Source organism: Mastomys coucha, unplaced genomic scaffold, assembly GCF_008632895.1.
Source record: "Mastomys coucha isolate ucsf_1 unplaced genomic scaffold, UCSF_Mcou_1 pScaffold17, whole genome shotgun sequence".
In the NCBI taxonomy this organism is placed as follows: Eukaryota; Metazoa; Chordata; class Mammalia; order Rodentia; family Muridae; genus Mastomys; species Mastomys coucha.
In genome coordinates this window covers 6,603,863-6,614,422 of record NW_022196899.1, presented here as the reverse complement: position 1 = coordinate 6,614,422, position 10,560 = coordinate 6,603,863, and positions in this window count along the sequence as shown.

The window sequence follows — 10,560 nt, the reverse complement described above, 5'->3', positions numbered from 1 at the left end:
CTACAACTTAATACCTGAATCAGATATTATCAAAATTACTATATGTCTAATAAAGATAAAAAGTTAACTACATAAAAGAGGCTCAATGCCCTTTGTCTTCAGAAAAGTAAAACCAAAATGACATTTGATAACACTTCACTGCCACTTAATTAACTGAGATTAATATGATGTACAATAATAAGTGTTGGCAAGGATATGGAGGGGCAGGAAAACCTACACATTTCTTGTAGGATTATAATATGTTACAAAAACCTTTCTAAGCATTTGGGAAGTTCTTTAAAATGTTAAACATGTATGCATAATAAAATGTTTCTAGGGGCTAGAGAGATAGCTCAGCAGTTATGATTGCTCTTCTGGAATTTCAATTCGCAGCAACCACACAGTGGCTCATAACCATCTCTAATGGTATCTGATGCCCTCTTCTGGTGTGCCTGAAAACAAGGACAGTGTACTCACGTACATAAATAAGTTTTTAAAAGGAGCTTGGACAGCTCACAAACAATCAAGTATGCATTCATTCTCTGGAAAGAAATGAGGCAGTACCGATGGTATGAATAACCATAGAAGGGTGCATTCCAGTGAGTATGATTAAGAAAGCAATCCTGTCCATGGCATGCTTCATGCACAGCCACACCGCGGCAGCATGAAGACTACATGCACCCTCCTCCCAGCTTTGGACAACACTAATTTCATAGCGCTTTGCTTCTTTCTCCACCCATCATCCTTAATGACCTATATGAAATTCTGTGTGAACTCTGGTCCCGTTTCTCTCACTACTCCTTCTTTAGAGAAGTCATATCAATACAATATTGCAATCGTGTAAAGAGTGGCACTCGGATTTCTGCTCATGTGAAAATTCATGTGTTAAGGTACAGCCTTGCAAAACCATGTTGTAGGAACTACCACTATATTGACTAACACTGTATCTATCATATTCAATTTTATTTATGGTCACACTTGCTTGATATGTGTGGTTTGCTTCTACTTAAGATAAATTTGTCCAACTTCTTCAAACGTGCCCTGATTTAATGGAATCTCAGACCTTGTGTTCTTCAAAAACGATGTACCTTTACTTTTCCATTTTACTTTCTAAATTTAAATGGCATTGTAGGATTTCAAGATTATCCAGATACCTGTGACAGGCTTTGTTAATTTTAGATCTAGGTACTCATTCAAACATGGCTTGGGTGTAGGAAAAATGACTATACAAGCACAAGGCAAGCACTGAGTCCTCAGAGGGTGGTAATTGGAATGTTTTTAAAGTGTACCTGTTTGTTTTAATACTGCAGCTCAATGATTTTGATCTTTCATGTGTTGGTTTTGTATTTAAAAACAACAAAAAAAACAACAACAACAAAAAAAAAAACTTGCGGGCTGATGAGATGGCCTTGTGGTTAAGAGCACCGACTGCTCTTCTGAAGGTCCTGAGTTCAATTCCCAGCAACCACATGGTGGCTCACAACCATCTGTAATGAGATCTGATGCCCTCTTCTGGTGTGTCTGAAGACAGTTACATGTAATAAATAAGTAAATCTTTGAAAAAAAAAAAAGCTTGCTTCGATTTCTTATTAGTTACAGTCATCTATAACTTTTCTTCTGGCTTTACTAAATATTTTATTGCATTATGGATATACCTTTAAAGTATTTTTTGTTTTCTAAAAGATACATCTTAAATAATTGATAATCACTTTCCACATATTTACTCTGCAGATTTGTTCTCACTGTAATATTATTCCATATCCAGTCAGCTTTTCCAGGTATAGACTCTGAGGTACACATTAATATGGAGTTAAGTGAATGGATCAAGAATAAATTCTTGGAATAATTATCTGTAGAAGAAAGCCAGAGACAAAAAAGTAGGCAACTGGCTGTGACTCCAACCCTCACCCCAGAGAGTCACCCTGAGGTGAGCAATGAATCAAATGCTTTCTCAGTTTGTAGTAGAGGCTCTGTCCATATTTACTTTAGGAGTTCCTTCATGTTTGTGAGCAAAGCCATTGGGGAGAAAAAGAATGACATGAGGTTAGGTGAAGTGACTCTTTCTCAAGTGCTTTTCTTGAAATGGTCAAGAGCTAAGCATGGTCCCCTAGCATCTTTCCGAGGTGCTACAACACTAGCTGTTGAGCCCACTAATAGTATTAGGTGATACACCACAGTAACGATTAAATATGAACCACAATAATAGAGTTTGGGATTCAGAACTTCCTTGTAGGACTAGGTTAACTATCTTTGAGTATACTGTGATTATACTATGACTAGGTTAACTCAGTCAACTAGTTAACTAACTAGTTGACTAGTTAACTATCTTTGAGTATACTGTGATGATTTTATATATTTACTGAGCGGTTCACTTTTTTATTTTTTTTTAAAATTACAAATTCTGCTATATTACTCACTAGCATTTTGGTCACCTCATTACACTGACAGTCATAAGTCTTGTTAACTGTAGGACACTGAGGGCATCTCATGTGGCTCATGTGCAATGCATAGGATATGTTGGAGATGAATACGATCTCTTTGGGTTCATAGAAGCTAGAAACTAATTTTTCACTTTGAATATTCATGTTATTCTTTGAAGTCTTAAAGCTTTACTAAACATTGTAAGAAAAAAAAAAAAAAAACAATTTCACCCTAGGTAAATTGCTGCCTTCTTCTATAACACTGTATGAATAAAAATTTTATTCTTGGTACAAAGAAAAAAAATGAGTTTTCTCCAACAGAGTCTCACTGGGTATACAAAACACCCATCAGGACAGACCCCATTCCCAGCAGTGTATGGCCAACACAAAATAAATTCGATAGTGTTTTTGGAGGTTTCTTGTCTTACAATGCTTTCTTCTTATTTTTTATTTTTCCTCTTTCTTTAACTTCCTTTTTGTTTTATCCCCTTACAGATCCTTTGAATATATGTTATGGTTTCTGGTGTTATGTTTTATGGGATTTCTGTGTGTTTAAATGTATGTTGACATGTTTCTTGTGCTTTTTCTTTGGTTGTTTATCTCCCGGCAGTAGTTTGCTTTGTTCTATTCTGGTTTATTTATTTGGTCACTTTATCTCATATTATGTTATTATTATTATGAGATGCCTGCTTGTATTCTAAAGAGAAAGGGACAAGGTGCAGATCTGTGTTGGGAGGGGAGCCAGGGAAGATTGGGGAAGGAAGAGACATAATCAGAATAGTGTATGAAAGAATCTATTCTTGGATTCATATTGGATGAGAGGGACTTGTTACTGAAGATTTTATTTTTTAATTTTATGTTTAATTTATACATAGTAACTATATTTAAAGAATGTGGTGCTATATATTTTATTTCGATTATATAATGTATTATGACAAAATTAAGGTTATTTCTCTTTCTATATTTTTAAAATACAATTATTTCTTTTCATGAATACAGTATGGATAAAGAGTGTTAGTTGTAGACTATAGTTGGCTTTCCCTATAATATAATAAAATTATTTTCTTCTCTTAACTGTGTTTGGTACCACCTATAGTCATCATCACTCCATGTCACCTTCCTCCTCTTCCTGACCTCTTACCCTCTAGGGTCTTCCATGATGCATTTCTTTGTGTTCAGATTTTATAGATGGCACAATTCAGTGAGAACACTTATTTTCTATTGTAATAAGATAGCATATTTTCAGCCTCCTTATCCCCAACTCTTTTGGTTTCTCAAAGTGTTATGTAAAATTTTTTTTGTTGAAACCCCTAACTTGCCCTAACCGTGAAGAGTCTACATCTATGGCCAGTACTTGGGGGATGATATGACACCTTGATTGACACGTGTATATCTGTATTGATAACCTAGGCTCATTATCTCAGAAGTCTGAGATACCAGCAGGATATACTTGATGAGCATATTCTATGCCCTGGAGAGGAAGCAGAGTCAAATCATTAAGACAGGGAGACATTGTGTTACTTTTAAATTCTCTATTAGACAAAGCTAAGATACTTTCTATGTTAATAAGATTCTATAAAAATAAAATACTAATTACACAGACTGGATGAGTACAGTAAAGCTTAGAAAGTAAAATTTCTCAGCTGTGATTTAGATTTAATTAAGTTGGCCAAGATTTTTTTCCCATCACAGAAAAATTCAAGTGAATTGCATATTGAGATGAAAAAGCACATCCATAGGATAAAAAAAACCCCAAAATTATACTAAATTTCAAACCGTGCCGTGACCCCCTACGTTCAAACTTAAGCAAATTCTTAGGATTGAATCCCAATGTTCATTGATCCAACACAGCCTCTCACTTCCTGGGATCTCTTTCCATTATTTCAGAAGACATGTTGAAGTGGCATCTTTAACATACGTCACTGTGACGTGGAAAGAGAATACTTTTATTTTTCTTCCCAACTTCACAACTCTGTAGACAAAAATTCTGAACAGTACATTCAAAAGCTACTTTGTTGAACCAAAATGTGCTACAGCTGCTCAGAGCCCTTCCTCTTTCTTTCCAGGAGACTCACCTGGGAACAATTCCAAATACATCACAAAAGAGCAAACCCTACCACCTTGTACAATGAGAAGTTTCTGTGGGCTGATATAATAGAGCAACTAAGTAAAAATAAATGTCTGATTGTGCCAATAATCAATCTAATGCTCAGCAACTGGTTAGAATAAGTCTCTAAAAGAGCCGACTTTGTATATCACTTTGACTTGATACTCTTGGAGCTGTAAGAAAGGAAAAATAGAACAGAACTTCTAAATAAATTGCCACTCCTCATGAATACTGGTGATTTTTATTCAGATATAAATTAAAAACATTGTTCTACCTCTCCCAAGGCTGTTCATTTTACAGGCTCAGTTTCGAACTTTCTCTTTTTTTCCAATCATTCAAGGTAGAATCCAAAGCTACTCTTTCTTTTTGCCCCACAATTTAGTTACAAAATCTTGTCAGTTGCATTTTTCCAAGTCCCTCTAAAACTAAAATATTGCCATTTCCTACTTCCTGTAATTTCATTCACAGTATTTTCTACCTGTTATTGATTCATGTGCTAAATAAATAAAACTTGCATAAAAAGCTTAGAAACCTCTATCATACAATATGCTGTAATACAGAGCAAATGGACCTTGATAACATGTATTAAATAAGAGCTTTGCGGCTTTCAATGTCCACCCAAATTTGTTTCATTATTTCCTGCATAGTATTTTCTTTATATTTCCTTCAATTAAATTTTAAAATTAAAACAAATGTTAATTTTTTACTCAAATATTTTCACAGGAATTTGATGTTGACAAAGTTTGGGGATTCAAATTACTTAAAATTAAATTCAACATTTTCTAAGCTAGAATCAACCTACATTTTCTGTCTCCTCTCACTAATTTCTTAAGGAATTAAAATTCAGAAGTGTCTGATATTTAAAGTTTTCAACTTTGTCCTACTTTCTCCACTTAAGAAGGCATCAACCCTCTGATACACAGAAGCTCATTTTAGTATCTCTCCAGTTCTTCACAACAAAGCAAAATGACATTTCCTCCATGATTCTTGCCTCTTGCATAATCTTCCATACTTTCTTTGTATCCATCAGAAATTGTTTGAACTATTGCTTATATTTGATTTTGTCTTTTGTTTATATTAGTAGGTATATAATTTGTCATCTAGTTCTCACAACCTACTGCATCAACAATAAAAATAATAGCTACTTAAGAAGCAGCAATTATGGAATGCATGTTGCAACTTCTGTTTCATTCCCCTTCTTGTAGATATCCCATTTCCCTTCTAAATTATCTCTAAATTATCTTCTAAATTATCTTAAATTTATAATCATTTCTAAATTAAGAAAAACACACTGGGAAATAGAAAATCATAAATCCACAATTCTATCACTTTTCACCTCCAAGGATTGTTCTCTTTCTTATGGAACCTCTGATTTAGAAGATATCTGTTAATTTCATCCACTAAGTTATATAAATGTACTTGTCTTTTGTCTCATTTTGTTCAAAATTACATTAGTGATATGGCATTGCAGTAGCTGTCAAGAATATTGAGTAACAATCACTGCTATGAATAGCAATACTTCTGTAAATCTTACCATATACATAGATATATAGATATATATGCCATTGACATTCACTTGAACAATTTGATAACTTCTCAAGCGGACACACTAGAAACAATGTTGCTATGGCATGCACATTCATTTTCTAAAACACACCTTGGAGTAGACGAGAGTCACAAGTTGAAGTGTGACTGTAGCAAACATTGTCAGATAGTTTTCTAGTTTCTACAAATTCGTGTTCCCAATAGAAAGAAAACTGACCTGAAGAATCTTTCATTGTCATCAAAACTCTGCAGTTCCACCTTTAAGTTTGTCCATTCTTCCTGAAAATAAACACTGATACTTATGCTTATACTCAATATGACATTTCTTATAAAATTTCTATTAGTATTTTACTGATTTTTAAAGATTCCTCATATGTACATATATACATAGCTTAATTCATTATTAATTATATGTGATAAAAATACATTCTCGTGGACTGGAGAGATGGATCAGTAGTTAGGACCTGCTCTTACAGCAGGCCTATGTACTAGCATGCATGACCCACTTATAACTCCAACTTGAGGGGGGTTGTACTCCCCTGTTCTCTGTACCCATACAATGAACACATGTGCACATACTCCTACACAGACATATACATAGAAACATAATTAAAATAAAAGTAATAGACCTTAAAAAAAAACCTTTTTCATACTCTGTGGAAGTGGTTTTCAACCTTCCTAATGCTGTCACCATCGAATGCAGTTCTTCATGTTGTGGTGACCTTCAACCACAAAATTAGTTTTGTTGATACTTCATAATTGTAAGGTTACTACTGTTATGAATCTCAGTTGTAAATACATATTTCCAGTGGTTGCAAGCAACCTCTGTGGAAGCATTGTTCAACCCCAGAGGGGTCATGACCCACTGAATGACAACTGCTCTATGAACTATTGAATAAGAATTATTTTAATATAATCCACTTCACCAATATTTTCTCTATGAATAGTGCCTTTGATCATATCTTTTATAAAACCTTTGCCTAACTCCAGGATCAGGAAGGTACTCACCAAACCTGATGTTGCTTTATATGTTCCTCCTCCTCCTCCTCCTCCTCATCATCATCATCATCATCATCATCATCAAGTTTTGTAGCCTTGCCTCCACCTCCTGAGTGCTGGGATTAAAGGTGTGTACCACCACCACCCAGCTATTAATCAAGGAGACAGTAGATTTTAAATGAATTTCGATGTAAAATCAAGCTTCATTTCTTTCTAAATAGTCAATCTCTTAATATTACATTTTTAAAAAGAAATAAAATCCTCCTTCGGTGTTTGTGCCTCTGTCACTCAGGTCTGTACAATGAGTCATAGTGGAACTGAAATGATGTCTTTACTATTATGGCTTCATTAGGTATTTTTGTATTACGTGCTTGTTTGCCAAGGAGCTCTTGCTTGCTTGAACTTGCTCCAAGAATTTGTAATCCATATAAAATTAAAAGCTAAGCATTGATGTTCACACAGGTAAAATAAGCTATGGCCTTATTTTAAGTGAGAGTGAACTGAATCTATAGATCTCTCAAGCAATAATGGACATGATTATAGCATTTAATCTTTATAAAATTAAGCGCCACTTTTCACATCCTGATGAAACTAATTAGCCAATCAGAAAGAATTTTTTTTTTAAGAGGATGAATTTGAGATGGGAAAAAAGAACAGTGAATAATGTTGAGCCTGTCAAGCACAAAAGTTCATGACAAAAGAAGAAGTCGCATGTGCTTGTCCACTGCTTATCATCTGATTTCTATGATCCCTCAACTGCCCATTTATCTAACTCAACAATAAGTTACTATTTTATTATCATAAATAAATAAGTTAGAGTTGAAAAGCTGCTAAGGTATGATGCATTTAATGAAATAAAGTCAATATTGTGTAAGAATTAATTTGAAAGAATACATATTTGAAGGAAAAAGCAACAAAAATCATTTTGTGTTGATTGACACATGTTAAGAATTTCGGCAAAGAGGACTTTGACAGGAAAGTTTGTTGATTGGTGGAGAAGATAATTTGAAACTTGACAGATTTGTTTTGGATATTTTTAACCATGTTAATTATTTAAAGAATAATTTTACTTCAGGTTAAGCCAGGAAAATGGCAGACATTCAATTCCTAAGCCAGCTAAAATTAGAATTTAATGCAACAAAGATTTTATGAATAAAATTATATTTCCATGGTCCATATTTTTCTGCATTCTCTTTGTCATGTGAACTCTTCCAATTGGAACACCTGTGATAAAACTTAGAGATTAATGATATCTGTAATATCTCCTTTTAGACAAAAACATATGGCAGAATTAAAATATATCATAAATTTAAGCTCATAGACCTGAATTGTGTCAGAGCAATGTTGAAAAAAACCACAGAAAAGATCCAAGGGCACTATCCAAGCAGGAGCTAAATACCAAATGAATATTACTGGAAATTTGCTTCTTATAATGGAGTGGCATTCCAATTGCCTCAGTAAGTCCCAAAATATCATGCATCTGTACCATATAATCACTCATAATATTTTACAAATTTCATACTGGAAAGAGAAATGAGCATCAAAATGATAAAGCTAAAATTGTCCCAAAGCTGAAAGGAAAAAAAAAACACACATTTTTCTAAGTATTTAATTAATTATTTAAATCTAATTAATGTTTTTAAATGATATATTCTTATATTTTTGGTTGTGAGCCTAGCCTTTAACGGCTGAGCCATCTCTCCAGCCCTAAATGATATATTCTTAATCAGAAAACTCATGCAGCACAAGCACAAAAACTCCAGTATTTACTGGACTCTTTATGGTAGAGTTGCTTTTCAGGAAGTGGCCTTATAACTTAAGCATTGTGAAATTAATTCTAAGATACATACAGCATATATCATACATACACTCAGGAATGCATAGCTATGAATGTTCTCATGTGTAACAGTTATATATAGATATATATACATGTATGTATATGTATATATATGTAGCTTGTTGTTGTTCAAAATGCACACACACTCACATGCATGCAAACAAGACAAGCAAGCCCATAAATATTAAAGGAGTTAAGTACCAAGCCAGCATTGCTCCCATTTGACTACACATATACCTCCATCATGAAAAATGAAATGATTAAGTCATATTAGCTGCTGTTACTGTTTTTAAGACAGGGTCTGCTTCCGCAGCCCAGGTTAGACTTAAGCACGTGTTCCTCCTGCCTCAAAATCTAGAGTTCTATAATTGCACGTATGCATCACCATACCTAGCAATTTGGGTCGTAATTTATAATGTACTATTCCTAGAAAAAAAAGAAAGTAGGTTTGGTTCACATTTTAAAAGAGCCAACTTAAACTTTGACTATGCAAATGCTTATACTTACTCATTGAAAGAAGACATCAGCTAGAACAGTGAGGCCAAGTGGGGCTGACAGAAGATTGTAATTAAATCACGGAGGTGTGCATAGGCCGTACCCTATCTCTAGAACCCAGGAGTTCAGGTAGGAGAGAAAACTGATTAGTGAGAATATAACTTTTTAGCCTGCTTTGAAGACCATTTTCCTTCTACTGGGTTGCTTTGCCCAGTCTTCATGTGAGGGGTTGTGACTGCTCTTATTGTATCATGTTGTCCCAGGTTCAGTTAAGGTCCTTAGGAGGCCTGCACTTTCCTGGGGAAAACAGAGGCGAGGGAGAACAGATCGGGGAGGAATGGGGGTGAATGAGAGACTTAGAGGCGTGAACAGAGGGAAAGCTGTGGTTGAAATCATTGTATGAGAAAAGAATAAATATAAAATAAAAGAGTTAATGCCATAGAATAAACCCAGAAGAGAAGCAGCAGCTGATGTAAATGAAGCATGCAACGTCCTGGGCCCCTTTCCACTGAAATTGCCCCCACCTAAAGTAGAAGTGGGGGAAAGACCGAGAAAGAGCCAGAAACACACAACACTAATTTAAAGAACCATATCAAAGAATCCTTCAGGCGGCTGACTGATGGTAAATTCTGGTGAAACAGACTACAATGAAGCAGATGGATCTGAACAAACTCAGACTAAAGCTTTCCCATGTTAATGACAGGAAACAGAAAATCAGAGATTATCAATAAGAGTAAATGTTAAGATATCAGCATGTGTGCATGTCATATTATATTTCTGAAAATGGAAACAAAATATATCCTGAATATCATAAAAAGTTCTGGGGGGGAGGAGCTGAGGTGGGGATGGATGTTTTATATACAACGCAGAAAGGGTACAAATGATAGCAGATTTCTTATAGCAATTCCTGCAAAGTTCAGAGGAAACTGACACATCTTTTAAGTCTTGAAAGGAAAACTGTCAACCCAGAAGACCATTTACTCCTCAAAAATATCTTTTAAATTAAAAAAAACAAAACACTACAACAAATGTTGCTCCAAAAGGGGTAAATATTCTTTCTAGTGATGCTATTCTGAAAAGTGCTCAGTCATAAAACTACCTTCCATGTCTCTTCCTCGGCTTTCCTACTCTGAACTCGTCTTCCTGCTAGTGAATCCTTTACACTGAACATCTCCCAC